The sequence below is a fragment of the Urtica dioica genome, chromosome 6 (assembly GCF_054948205.1).
Source record: "Urtica dioica subsp. dioica isolate 48M chromosome 6, U.dioica_male_clone48M_v1_H2, whole genome shotgun sequence".
NCBI lineage: Eukaryota > Viridiplantae > Streptophyta > Magnoliopsida > Rosales > Urticaceae > Urtica > Urtica dioica.
Genome location: NC_142761.1, coordinates 37979679 through 37990901, shown reverse-complemented (window position 1 = coordinate 37990901; position 11223 = coordinate 37979679). Strand labels below are relative to the sequence as shown.

The following is an 11223-nucleotide window of genomic DNA, read 5'->3' as shown; positions in this document are numbered from 1 at the left end:
TCAAAGTCCATGCGACATCTTCTTCTCAAAAAAAAAAAAAATTCCTGAAACTAAAAAAAATGACAACTTCCTTTTAGCTGTTAGATAAAATGGCAATCATCAACATCTTACAATTTATATTTATAACCGTTCGATAAAAGCTATCCTACGGCCCACAAATGTCTGAGATTAAAGAGTGCAAACAAACACAATTGACCCAAACCTAAATCGTTTATTTCTCTCTCTCTTCCTCTTTACTCGAAAAAAAAAACTCTGCCTTTTTCTCCGTAGTCTCTCTCTCTCTCTCTCTCACCGATTACTCTGCACACACAATTACAGTTTTACAGTCTAAGGTGTGACCAGCCTACACATCTATTAATATAATTAATTAATAAAATACAATAAAATTAAAACGTAGCGTCGATTCACGCAAATTTGGCCCAGAAACCGGCCCATTATGTGATTTGTTTTGCTTACCGGTTATAATTGCCAAACCAACCGGTCTACCTTATCCACGTGACCGATTCGTGCTGGTAAAACCCTTAGGCAAAGGATTTAATTATTTATCAATATTTGGGTTCTGGGGAAGGCAAAAACCTGTGGCCAACATAATTACAATAACAAAGCCCAACTTCGATTAAAAAAGAAAAAGATAGAAAACCAAAATAAATGAAAAAGCAACGTGTTTATCACTCTATCTGATTGAAAAGAAATGAGGTGGTATTTAAGCGGTTCCTTGCTTTACGGTTTCATTTAGAGAGTACACTACAGCCGCTTAAGTTGAGAGAGAGAAATAGAGCGGTAGAGAGACCGAAAAAAACTATCAGAAAGAGAGTAAAAGAAACGAAGAACAAAATCTCGATGGTCAGAAGAATACAAAAAGAAGAAGATGTCGAAAGAGATCGAAAAAAAAACGGCCAAAAATAATAGGCAGCGTTTGTGCAGGTAAAGTTTAAAAATGATTATTATTTTTCTTCAATTTCATAGAACAATTTATCCCGTTTTAGGATTTGGTAGTGATTCATTTTTGTGGAATGTTTTTCGATTTAAATTCATGAAGAAATTTGGTTGTGTGTTTGATTTTTTCTCTCTGATTTGTATATATTTCTTTCTTCGGATTTTTACGTTTACAAATTGGGGGTTTTGATGTGTTTAGAGTATGATTTTGCAAAACTATAAAATCTGGGTTTCTTTTGTTTACCCGAGTTTAAAATCTATTTTTTTTATTGTTAGAATTTTCACTTCGGATATATGGTTAAAAATTAGTTTGTCTCCAATTTGAGAATGGATGGTAATTTTTTCATTCGATTTATTTCTATTACTTTCGTTAAGTATTTATGTCAGTTCGGTTAGGGAATTTTCTATATCCTTCGGTGTCCTATCCTTTTTTTAGATTACAATTCTGATTCCAAATGAATTTCTTCACTCTGAGCTTGTCTTTTTTTCGGTATCTTTTTCAGGTTACAATTTTGATGTAGAATGAATTTTTGTCGAAAGAAAAGAACAAAGCCAAAGAGGCTGAAAAATGAACAAAGGTAATTAGTAACAAAGACACTTACCTTGATGTATAGATAATGATTAAGTTCAATTTCTCTGGTTTTTGTATTTTCTGGTACACTTCGGTTGCTTTTAAAAGCTATGATCCGACAAAAACAAAGAACCTGTGAAAATAAATATGAAGTACACTTCGGTTGCTTTTAAAAGCTATGATCCGACAAAAACAAAGAGCCTGTGAAAATAAATATGAAGAGATAGTCGTAACTTTTTGTTTTTGTTTCTTTTTTCTGCCAACAGGGATGAAGCAAAAAGACAACTGGGGTTTAATAAACTTACCCAAATGAAGAGATTACTGGCTAAGTTTTGGAAATTGATGAGAAGTGGGAGGATTGAGATTTTATGATAAACTGTTGTGAACAATACTCATATTTATAGTTGTATTTTCCAGACATATTCTATGTGGCAATTATCCGGAATAGTCTAGATTAGAAGTTTGACCCGGAATAATCTAGATTTGAAGTTAGACCTGGAATAATCTAGATTAGAAGTTAGATCCGTTCAGTGGCATTTTTGTAATTTCAGAGAATTATAAGGGTATTTTCGTAATTTTAGAAAACTGCGTAACAGTGTTTATACACTGGATGAACAGTGAAAGGAGATTCCTCTTTATATATATATAATAATATATATATATTAAATATAACTTAATAAGTAGTTCTTTCATGATTCTTTAAAGTTTTGTACGTTCTATATAGTAATATATAGAACGTAATATATATATATATATATATATATATATATATATATATATATAGGTACAAATTAACACGTTTGCTGTAGGTTTTACTTTGTTTTGATTGACCAATTATTTTGGTTTTTTTTTCTTTTGATAGGTCAAACAAAAAAAAATAACGCGAGTTTTTTTTTTAAAAAAAAGTAATTATAAACGATTATTTTTATCAGAATAAATATATATCTCAAACCCTAAGAGTTCTACCTCATTTATTCTTTTCCTCTCTCTCTCTCTATTCACTCTCTTCCTCTTCGTTCTTCTCTCCCAAATAAAAAAAACCTAGTCACCCTATACCCTAAGATCTATCATCTATCAAAGTCTAAATAAATTATAAATCGAGTTTATGTCTTCCTCATCAAGGTATTTTCTCGTTATATTGTTTTTTCTTTCTTAAAAATATTTTGCTGGCGATTTGTCTTTTAAAATCCGTTTTTAAAATGCTTATTCAGGATTCTTGGATTATTATTTTGGAACGATTTCTTTTGTTAAAACGTTCATGATGTCAACTATAAAATCGTTTTACTTTTACAATTTTATGATTTCGGAAAAAAATTTGACAAATATAATAAATCAGGTGAAACAGACAGTTTCGTTGATTGACTTGTTTCCAATTTTCATATTTTGAAACGCTTATGATTTTGACTACGTTGATCGTTTTATTTTATTTCTTTTTGCTAAAAAACTTTTTATGTATGTCTTCTGCTCAAAACATCAATTATCAAAATATAATATATATATATATATATATATATATATACAAGCAAAATATCCCGCGCGTTGCCGCGGATTGCTTCATATATTTTTATATTAATAAGTTAAGAGATATTAAAAATATTATTATTGTTTGTGGGCTTTTTTTATATTATTATCGCTAAGAAAAGCTCTTAGAACCATTTTGTGGCATTATACCTATCAAATTGAAAGATAATTTTTTTTATATAAGTCCCTTAATATCAAAATCTATTTACATTACAATTTTGAAAATTTGAAGTAATTAGGCAAAATCTGGACAAATATGAAATGCAATAAAATCCTTCACAATAATCTCAATTATAAAAATAATTTTAAAGCCCATTTAAAAAATCCCAGAAGCCCAGCCCAACAGTCTTTTCTCCAACTCGATTCTTTTAAATTTTTTTTTTTTTTTTTTTGCGTTTGTCAATCAAGAGAAAAGTAAAGAAGGACCAAACACATAAATGTCGGATATTAGGGTTAAGAAAAAGAGTCTCTCTCAAGTTTCGAATTTGGGAAGAAGGGAATTCAAAGCAATTCCAACTTACCGGTTTGTCTTCGTAATACTCTCTCACTATATATCTAATTTACCTTATTTTGTTCTGAATTTTTTTTTTTGAATAGTACGGATTTTCCATTAAAATTGGGTAAAAACCCATCAATACAGGAGAATAACACCTTAGTACATGGATTACCAAGACCTAAGTCGAGGTGAATCTAACACTAAATTCCGGTAAAAGAACGATATGTGCAAACTTCCGACAACGGGAAGGATTACAAGCACCAATAGAGCACACAAGAGGCTCGTTAAAAAACCCAAAGAATGGCGATGGAAAAATCCAACCAAACTCGGTCCGATAACCACGAATAGGGTGGCTCTTCAACCTGCATAGATAAAAACCTAACAGGAAATCCACTACGGGAGATGCGACTACGGCTAATCCGAGTCCAAAACAAACCAAAACAAAACAAGCATGATAAAAATTAAAAGAGTCCATACTCCAACCAAAAACCCTAAAGCTAAACTGAAAACAAAAAAACATCCACCAAGTATTGCTGCATTAGTAATTTGACATTTAGAGAGGTTGTTCTTCAATAGCTGGATTTATGGTTCCAAGTATTTTCGCATATTTCTTTAATTACCAAGTCATTGTAGGGGTTGCTTCAATTGGAAAATAGTAAAGAAACATTAAGTTGGTAAAAAATAAATCTGATTTATGAATTATTTTATGCATCACATTTGTGTCTTAAAGATACAAATGAAACTGTAACTCGAGCTAAAAAAAAGAATCAGAACAAAAAAGAAAAAGAAATAACGAATACATATATGTTTTGCTCAGAGAAAACAACATATTACCTTATCTCTTTTACTTTACTTTTGAATATCTCGTCCATTCTCTCTCTCTCTCTCTCTCTCTCTCTCTCTCTCTACGTCGGCGATTAGGTTAGGGTTTTTAAATCTTTCCATCGAAATTGGTAAGATTTTCTTGATTTCTCTTGATTGTATTTTTTTTTCTCTCTCTCTCAGATTAGGTTTTTTTTTTCTTTTCTCATTCTCTCGTTCCCTTTCCTATTAGGTTTCCTTTTTCTGTTTCAAAAAATACACCTTTCCTTTTAGAATGTTTATTTATTTGATAATTCCCCGTGTTCGTCAAGGTTGGATGTGGAACCACTCTGCGCCAATGTCGAGGTTGAAGATCGAGCTGGAATCTAGCTCGTCCATGTCGCTTTGCTTCTTAGTGATGGAAGTTTGGTAAGATTTCATTTTGATTTGTTCAAAATTTTCAGGGTTCCTTATTTTTTTAGACGATTTTATTTTATTTTGTCTCTGAATTTTCTCAATTCGAGAGTTTGATTATATGGAAGCGAATGGAAGTGTTATTCAAAAAGCTCATAATTCTTGAGATCTCAATCAATTTGGAAGCTATGTTCCTGCTATGATTTCGTATTGATATGATTGATGTGTGGTAAAAAAAAGGCATTCTTTGGCGAAATGGGTTAGTTGAACTGCAAGCGCTTTTCAGGTATTGGGATTTCTTAGTCATACATCCGCATTTATATTTTACGTATTCGGTATCATTAACAGATGCTTTATTTTTTGTATTTGCCTGGTGATAGAAATATGTTAAGCATTGCTCAATATATTGTAATTCATAGCTCTTTATTTTACATGAAAGCTTGCTGAAAATATGACAGATATGTTGATTTGTTTTTTTAGCTATTGAATAATTGAGTATCATCTTATATGTTGAGCATTTGAGTTTTCTTCAAAGAGAAAATCAGGCTTGTACATGAAAGCTTGCTGAAAACATTATGTTGGCAGATATGTTGATTTATTTTTTTAGCTATTGAATATTTGAGTATCATGTTATATGTTGAATATTTGAGTTTTCTTCAAAGAAAAAATCAGGCTTGTACATGAAAGCTTGCTGAAAACATTTATGTTATCAGATATGTTGATTTGTTTTTTTGGCTATTGAATATTTGTTTTCTTCAAAGAGAAAATCTTTTGGCTATTGAATATTTGTTTTCTTCAAAGAGAATATCGGGCATGTACATGAAAACGTGCTGAAAACATTTATGTTGGCAGATATGTTGATTTGTTTTTTTAGCTATTGAATATTTGAGTATCAGGCAGAGAGAATCACGCTTCAAAGAGAATCAGGCAAGATTTGTTATGGTTAATTTTGTAGGCAATGAACTGAGGTTTTTTTTTTCTAAGGGTCTGATTTTTGCTTTGTTTTCTATATAGATTTGAGCAAGGTTTGGTAGCTATATATATAGACTAAAATGACTGACGTCAAAATTCCAGAATTTTCAGGATAAGAAGTAGAGTCCAAAAATCCAGAAATTTCAGGATAAGAATCCAAGACATTCTGTCATCTGCGACATTTATCTAGAAGTCTCCAGACAATTTTTTTTTATCTAATAGCCTGAGTGTCAATTTTGTAATATCACTAAATGGCAAGTTATGTAATTATAATAATTTTAAGGGGCAAATTCGTCACTTCACTTTTAGGCGTAACAGTAAAATGAGTCTGTATGAACAGTAAAACTGCGTTTCTCTTTATATATATATATATATATATATATATATATATTGTGTTCTATATATTACATATAAAACTTTAAAGAATCATGGAGGAGAATGTGAAATCCCAATTTTTTTTTAGCTTAATTAAAAAACTAAAATTTTTGTGTTCGAGTTACGTTAGTTTTTTTTAATAAAGTAGTAGTGAATGATTTATTTATGTGGTAGTTTTTGAAGTTTTATTTTTTTATGTGTTCTTTAGAGTGTTTTTGAATTTAATATACTCTTTAGATTACAAAATATGGATATAATATATATATAAGTTATATAATATTTATAAGTTATATATTATAAATAAGTTATTATACATACTTTATATATATATATATATATATATATATATATATATATTAGGAAATTAAAGTTAACGTAATAGTATGTATATATATATATATATATATATATTACTTTATAGAATTAATTCCTTTTTTACCCCCTGGACTCGTACCTCGATTTCATTTCACCCCCTGGACTCGGAATTGTTGCATAACTAATCTCAGAACTTAGACACGTGTTACAACTTGCCACTTCCGTCAGTATTTGGACGTTAAGTTTAACTTTTTGATGACGTGATAATATTTTTAAGGGTATAAGAGTATTTTCAATTATTTTAAATATTTAAATATTATTATCAGATTAAATAATTAAATATTTATATATATCTCTCTCTCTCTCCTTTCTTTTTCTTCTTCTTTTCTTCTCTGCATTTTTTTTCTTTTCTTCAATAATGAACAAAACTCATCAAACAATTCGAGTTTAATCACAACCTCAACAATCATAACCAACCTGAATCCATAAAAACATCACAAAAATCCGAAAGCCCCAAATTCCAACATATCTCAGCGCGGCCGTGTCGACGATCTTCGTCTCGCTCTCGGTACTCTTATATATATTAATTCTGGCTTTTCTTTTTTTTCATTAGCTTGAGCTTGTTCATTTCTATTATGTGTCGCTGAAATGGAAGCTAGATTAAGCTATTCCGACGAGGCTCTTTTTATACAGATTCGTTTCAGAAGCCGCTCACTCAGAGCTTTTCTCTTTAACAGCTCAAAAGAAAAAAAAAACACCCATCACAAGACCAACACTTTACAAAAGGATGGGTATGTGAAACAAGAAGACTCTTTAAAAATACAAAATAAAAAACCCCTTCACAGACCCTTTTGTACCCAATAGACAAACTACAGTTTTGGCTATCTCTGTCAAGGCAATCGAAGCCCTCGACTCTGACGGCGGGTTTGTTCCCAAAATTGGCCTTGACACATCTTCATTTTCTTGCGGAGGAAGCGGGGACGAGGGCACCGAGGCGAGCTTGGCTTCGCCAAAGCGGGCATGTCGTCCCTGGGCCCGCCCCCACTCCCCAGCTCCGCCCTCGAGCTCGGCGGCAACGGCAACGGCTTCAGAGCCCTCATGCCCGACTACTACTCCCAGCTCTCCGCCCCCCGCCCCTCCGCCATCGTGGAGCGCTCCATGTACCTCGAGCTCGCCCTCGCCGCCATGGACGAGCTCGTCAAGATGGCCCAGACCGACGAGCCCCTCTGGGTCCGCAGCGGAGCCCCGGACAAGGAGGTTCTCATCCACGACCACTACTTGCGAACCTTCACTCCTTGCATTGGAATCAAGCCTGACGGCTTCGTCACCGAGGCTTCCAGGGAGTCCGGGATCGTCATCATCAACGGCCTCTCATGAAAGAAAAGAAGAAAAAAATAGAAATTATTTTTTTCTCAATCGCAGGAAAAAAAAATGCAGAGAAGAAAAGAAGAAGAAAGGAAAGAGAGAGAGAGAGAGAGAGAGAGAGAGAGAGAGAGAGAGGAGAGAGAGAATAATAGAAATTATTTAAATATTTAATCTTATAGTAATATTTAAATATTAAAAGTATTTAAAATAATTGAAAATACTCTTATACCCTTAAAAATATTGCCATGTCATCAAAGAGTTAAACTTAACGTCCAAATACTGACGGAAGTGGCAAGTTATAACACGTGTCTAAGTTTTGAGATTAGTTATGCAACAATTCCGAATCCAGGGGGTGAAATGAAATCGAGGTACGAGTCCAGAGAGTAAAAAAGGAATTAATTCTACTTTATATTATATAAGATAATATATACTAGTTTCTTACGTTTATATATATATATATATATATATATATATATATTTATATAAAAGTTATTTATATGTGATCAGCGTGTAGTACTGTAGGTTTTAATAATAATAATAATAATTAATATATTAATATTAGAAGTAGGATTAGGGTTTGGGCTTTTAGGGTTTAATTAAGCCATATTTAAACATCTCCTCCTCTTCTTTTAAATCTATTTCTCTGCTCTCTCTCCCCCATCCCTCTCTTTGTTTGGAAATTCATAGCTCTAATTAGGTATGCTTTCTTTTCTATCTGGTTCGGATTATTTGAAAACGGTTTCTTAAAACGCTTGCTCTGGTTTCAAAAAGTATGTTTTTGCGTTGATTATTTTTGGAAAAGTTAGGTTTATGTTTCTTCTATCTAAATCTTTAGTTGAAAAATATTTGTATGAAATACAGAATATTTTCCGATTATTTTCAAATCAGTGCACAGACCTGAAACCTATTCCCGATTTTCAGACTTTAAACGCTTACTGTGGATTCAACAAATTTGGTTTTGCGTTGACTCTTTTTGGAAAAGTTAGGTTTAAATGTCTTCTATCTAAACCTTTAATCGAAAAATATTTTTATGAAATACATAATATTTTCGGATTATTTTAAAAACGGTGCGCCCACAGTTTTTGGCAAAAATTTTAAAGTTAGATTTTATCACTTCTTTTATTTTTTAATAGGTAGTTAAAATATTATTTTGGCCGTGGTGGCTTTACACAAAGTGATCAAAATTATGTTTTATACGTATTGGAATTTTTACAGAAGTTTTCTCAGAGTTTTAGTTTTTCACTGAAACCCTTATAGCCAAGGGTATTTTGGTAATTTCACTTTGAAAGTCGTTTTTGAAAATTTCCAGAACCTGAGTTGTCTTTAAAACTTCTTCAACAGTAGCTTAATAGTTTTTCCCATCGATTAGGTTCCGAGCCGCGTAGCTTTTCCGACCCATCTAGTTTTCTCGAGCCGTCATCGACCAACGGTCGTAATTTCCTTTGTGTGTGTGTGTTTGTTCGGAATGTGCTTGGTATGATATGATATGACGATATGTGAGTTTATGTTATTATCTTATGTTGTGTGTTAGAATATCTATAACACGTCTTATCTTTCTAGCTATATTATCATGTATGTTTTTATCTTATGTCGCTCATGCTTTTAACGTAATAAACACGATTAATAAGTTAAGTAAGCAAGAGAGTCGTACCGCCTCGAACTACGGAGGTAACTAGAGGAATTTCTCGAGCCGAACTACGGGCTCACATAGAGAGTTCCTCATATGTTTATGTATGTGACGGGGTGTTCCATGGGAGGTCACAGCCCCATGGTTCGTCACCAAAGTGTACACTGAAATCGGTACCCCCGAACTAAAATACGATAGACTTTTAATAGGGTATCTCATGTCACGATTAAATTTTAAAGTACTAATAACCGGTTCATGCATTTTATTTTATTGCTTACGTTTTGTGAGTCATAGTTATTCTCGCTGAGCGTTAGCTCACTCTATGTATATACGTCCATGTTATAGGTAAACAACATATGAACAAGTGTGGAGGGTGGATCAGCGGCGGCGATAGCGAGCGGGTTGGGTTATGGTTGCCGTTTTCGAAAATAAAAGACTTCCGCTTTGCTTTCAGTTTTTCAATAATCCAAACCCAAGGTTTTATTTTTCATGGTTTAAGTTATGTTTTTCAATTCCGTTAAAGGTTACGACTTTATTTATGGTATTTATTTACAATGGTATTTTTGGGTTTTAGTTTCCGATTATGCAACTTCAACTTTTTGGTTGTTTTCGTTCATCAAGTTTTAAATGAAAATTTATTTTTAGGCTATGAGTTTTCAAACTTTATATTTAAGTTATGTTCAAAAAAAATTTTACCTCAAATTTCCTTAAGTTTTAAAAAAGTAAGATAAGTAAGACGGTCCGAAAAGTCGGATCGTCACAGAGAACTACTTATTAAGTTATACTTAATACATATATATATATATATACACACACACAGGACATAATATACTCTACCGTATATATTATATATATGTATATATATATATATATATTCTCTTTTTATATCAAAACTCTAATAATAGAATAAATAAATAAAACTAAAAAAAATTAAATATCATTAAAATAAAATAAATACTCTAATTTATCTTTACTTGGTAACATTTTTTTTGGGTTTCACAAAAGTATAATAAAATGAGACAGATGTAAAACCCAAAAAAATTTATATTTATATACAAAAAATTCGTAAAGTCGATAATGTCAATAAATCAGATAGATTATTGACGACTATATAAATCAATTAAACATATCAAATTAAATATAGAAGAAAAATAAAAATAAAATATTTTATAGAGGGTAGTTTTATACTTTTAAATATAAAGAAGTCATACTTTTGGATTAATTTTGACATATTGGATTTTGATCCAAAAGTATTGAGGATGTCATAGTCTTTGAATAATCCCATAAAAAATAACACAAATTAAATCACTTAAAACTATTTCACTTAAAAAATAGCTAAACTTAAAATTTTATTATAATAAATTAACATTCTCACTATTTTAAGATTTTCTTTTTAATTTATTTTAAATTTTACTATTCTATCATTTTCCTATAATTCGTCTTTTTTATTTCCAGAAATATTAAATTTATAGACTTTTTTCATTTTTAATCTCCATCCTTTCTATTTTTCAGATATTAATCTGAAAAATATTTTATGATAATTAATCCAAATAAGAGAGAGAGAGAGAGAGAGAGAGAGAGAGAGAGAGAGAGAGAGAGAGAGAGAGAGATGCGCGAATAATAAATTTAAAATTATATAACTCAAAAATGAATTTACAATTTTAACGTTTAATGCTACGAAACAGTTGGTGTTTAATTTCCATTATATATTTGACGGAATGGGTAAATTTGACAACATGTAGAATTTCTAAGTCGGTTATGTAAGATTTCAAATTCATGGGGTGAATCATTATTTGTGTCAAAATTGAAAGAGAAAATATGTAATTATCC

The 11223-nt window shown here is 31.3% G+C and overlaps 1 long non-coding RNA gene across 2 annotated transcripts; it reads left to right on the top strand.

The window, feature by feature from the left end:
* Positions 1 to 3483: 3483 nt before the first annotated feature.
* On the top strand, positions 3484 to 6042 carry LOC149393931 (uncharacterized). Of its 2 annotated transcripts, none has more exons than XR_016299789.1 (3): positions 3484 to 3551; positions 4658 to 5666; positions 5754 to 6042. It is a non-coding gene; the product is annotated as an uncharacterized LOC149393931 (long non-coding RNA). The 2 variants fall into 2 exon arrangements; XR_016299788.1 differs by lacking the exon at positions 3484 to 3551 and adding an exon at positions 4257 to 4477.
* Positions 6043 to 11223: the final 5181 nt, after the last annotated feature.